Source organism: Sminthopsis crassicaudata, chromosome 2, assembly GCF_048593235.1.
Source record: "Sminthopsis crassicaudata isolate SCR6 chromosome 2, ASM4859323v1, whole genome shotgun sequence".
Taxonomy (NCBI): Eukaryota; Metazoa; Chordata; class Mammalia; order Dasyuromorphia; family Dasyuridae; genus Sminthopsis; species Sminthopsis crassicaudata.
The window spans coordinates 4,669,805-4,673,486 of NC_133618.1; the positions used below are offsets into that span (position 1 = coordinate 4,669,805).

General features: G+C 37.6%; 1 long non-coding RNA gene across 1 annotated transcript; it reads left to right on the top strand.

Moving 5' to 3' along the window:
• The first annotated feature begins 345 nt into the window (after positions 1-345).
• Positions 346-2,331, top strand: LOC141553927 (uncharacterized). The gene is made up of 3 exons (XR_012485722.1): positions 346-494; positions 667-816; positions 1,890-2,331. It is a non-coding gene; the product is annotated as an uncharacterized LOC141553927 (long non-coding RNA).
• Positions 2,332-3,682: the final 1,351 nt, after the last annotated feature.

The following is a 3,682-nucleotide window of genomic DNA, read 5'->3' on the forward strand; positions in this document are numbered from 1 at the left end:
TTTTTTTTTTTCTTATGAGAGGATGATGGTGATTCAAGGAGAATTGCTGTTCTCTGACTTCCCAACTGAGAGGCTGTTACATTGTCTGACATCTCTTCTCTTCCCTCTGCCTCCAATTTATTTTCCCAGTCCACAAGCAACACCTGTGTCAGTAAAGGCTGCTTTAGAACTCCTTCAAGTGTTATGATTCACAGCTGTGGAGGCTCTCCGAGAATTGACCTGCCCCTTCACCTAGGCGTGGTCCTTAATAATTAACCATGCTTTATAACCCTTGCAAAGATGCTACTGGGAGAATGACATTTGAAAGGCAACACTTAATTTTTCTTAATGCTTTTTTAGGGTGATTCAAAGTTAAGTTCCAGGATAATACAGACTCATCTTTTTCAGGAGAAGAGTTTTTGAGCTTTCTCAGATCCAATTTTTAAAAAAAGCTTTATAAATATGTGTGTATATAGTGATGTATTCTTATCTTTTGTGGTGTTTTGTATATTGAGGTAAGTATATTAAGTATACATCATATCCTTTGACTATGTTGGTATAATAGAGGTAAATACAATAAATATATGTATACATATTTTATATGCAAATATATATATATGTATATATATATATATATGTATGATGTTTTCTTTAAGATAACACAAGTTATCTTAAATTGATCATCAGCAAAAAGGAGAAGAGTTTCTTTTGGAGTTCATTTAAGACCTGAATTATTGGATGAAAACTTAACTCCCCAAAAACTTCTTAAAAGAGAATACCCATATGAAGACATGGAAGCTATTCTTGGACTTTCTTGAAAAAACAACAACAATTAAGGTAACAATATTTTAGATTCTTTAATCCATATTTTAATTATGCATTTCTCTGTGTTTTTAACAAGTTTATATATAGGTCTAGTTTTTAACAAGTTTATATTATTCTATCTTCAAATGATTTGCTGTGAATCTCTTTTTAAATGCAAGCTCAGTGATTTGTTGACTTCATATACTAGTAATTCAGGCTACCTAGCAAAGAAAGGGGGGCAACACTAGAGTTTGATGGGATAAGTGTGAAAGATGCTCCCATACTCTATCTCTAGTTCTGCTATGAAAATTTGTCTATTAGGATTACTGCAGCATTGAAAAAAAGGCTTGAGACAAAGTTTCATTAAATGCAAATTTTACAGCTATCCTTGAGTTCTCTAGGTCTATGAAATTTAGGGTATTTTAATGTTAAAGTTTTTTTTTTTAGTGTTTTAGTCCAGTTTTTTTTTTAAACTGAAGACTTTTCACTTATATTTGCCATCACACATAGTATGATGAGTCACAAAATCAAACTTTTGCCCATTATACACATTCTGACTTAACCAGACCCTTCTAACATTGCAAGACTGATCATCAAATGGAGGTGATGTGTGACTTTTTGTATGGCCCTTGGACTCTGGCCTTCAGCTTGTCTAGAGGCCAAGGACATGAACTTGTGTTGGACGCCATCTGAAGTGGGAATCCAGCTTTGTATCATTATTATTTGTTTTTCTACTTATGGGTTGTCGGGAGCCAAGGGCTTCAGCCCAGGTGTCTCTCCCCCCTAAGTGGGCCTGCCCAGGTGTCTCTCTCCCCCCCTAAGTGGGCCTTACCCTTAGACAAATTGTTCCGAGAATCAGGCCGACCACAGGTGGGCATGATCCTTCCAAGAATCAGCTGACCATAGAATGTTACAACATTGTGTATCCTAACTGCAAAATGTTCCTGTTCATTGAACCAGCCATTCCCATGTTCCTTTCCCAGACCCAACCCTACTTCTCTTTCTCATGCTTTTTGCTATATAGGCTGTACCCCTAGAGCAATAAACTGAGACCTTGACAAGGATCTGCTTGGTCTCCCTCTTCTTTCTCGCCCGTTCTCTTTCAGGCTGGGTTCTCCTCGGTACCCCACGAATAACTGAGTCCCGCGGGCCGGGACAAGTGGCGCCCAACGTGGATTTCGAGGTATGGACCCTTGCCAGATGGACCCCCACCCGAAGAAGTCGTTGCGACCCCTGAGAAGTTTCAAGGACCGCTTTCACCGCTCATGAAAGTCTTCCGTCCTTGGTGAGTAGTTTCGTCCATCTCATAAGAATGGGCCATAAGTTATTTAAAGAGCAGGTTTTTATAAAAGACCTTACAGCATCCCTCAGAGAAAGAGGAGTTAGAGTAAAGAAAAAAGATTTGGTATAAGTTATCTAAAGAGCAGGTTTTTACAAAGGACCTTAAAGCATCCCTCAGAGAAAGAGGGGTTAGAGTAAAGAAAAAAGATTTAGTTAGGTTCTTTATATATATATATAGATATAGATATAGATATAGATATAGATATAGATATAGATATATATATATATATATATATATGTAGCTTTCCACTGAACTTTCTTCCCTGCAAACTTTGCTTACAAAGACGATCCTCCTCCCGGCTTCAAGCCCAGTAGCCGCTCCCCCTTTGCTGACTTACAAGGGGGGCCCTGAGGCAGTTCCCGGGACAGTTTTTTCTTACTGGGGCTTGATTCATGAAATCATAGAAGCAGCCCCCAGAGAGCCGGATAAACTGCAGCTCTTATCAGTTGCGGAGTTTTGCCTCAGCCCCTTATCCGGGGCAGGCTCTTTAACTTCTATTCCTTCAGCTGATAAAAATCCTTCCAAACCTCCGTCTATTATAATTAAAATGCCGGATCCCCCAAAAAGAGCTCCACATCCACCACCTCCCATGTTTATCCCAGGACTATTTGGGTACATCAGATTTAAATCTGTATGTAAAAGGTGAAAATAGAGTTTTGTGTTTGTGTGTGTATGTCTGCTTTGCATTGCTTCTGTTCTGTGTTAAAAGTTAGCAAGCTAGTAAGAGATAAGAATTCAGCCTCTGTGTTGCAGGCTTAGAAAAATATCAGGCTGAATTGGGGAAATTGGAATTCATTCAGAATAGTAATTCTTTCAGAGTGGTCTTAAATCATGGAATATCTAGGCATTCCTTGTGAAGGCAGAGAAATGCATTAAAATGGGCTTTGAAGTTTAGGGAAGCTCTATTTGGATTCTGGGAGGGAAGAATGTTCAAGGTGAAACAAACTTCTCTCTGGCGGCAGGGGTCCTAGGAAAAGCCTCTAGTTGGCTTTGGTGATTTAAGAGCTTTGTTAAGTTTTAAAAACAATGATTAAGAAATTTGGGAATTGATTATTTTTATGTTACTTAATATAAAAATTGTTTGTGATTTTAAACTTTTTAACCTGTTGTGCCAATTTGTAAGTAAAAGAAAAAATTGACTATTTTAAACTGGTGGGGAAGTTTTCTCTGAAAAACAGATTTTCAAAGTCTGCTAAAGAGGAGCAACGACAATACAATCTTATCTGCTTAATGCCACCTGGGAAGCTTCTACTAGTGGCCTTGAAGCACTCAGACAAAAGAAAAAGAAAGAAAACTTTTAAAAGCAGCTGTATTAGTTTGATTCAGTATGTTACCTTCTGAAACATGTGGGGTAATTTGTTAACATTGTTATGTTTTATGGAGTTATCTAAGTAGTGTAAATCTTAAAAGTTCTGAAGGGAACTGGAGAGGAGAATGCAGATTTATGAAGGATTGATTTATAGGAGTAAATTGGAAACTTGAATGATATCAAGAAGGAATCAGTTGGGGGAAAAAAAAAGAAAGGAAATTAAATGATTGCCTAAATCTTGAGAAGAA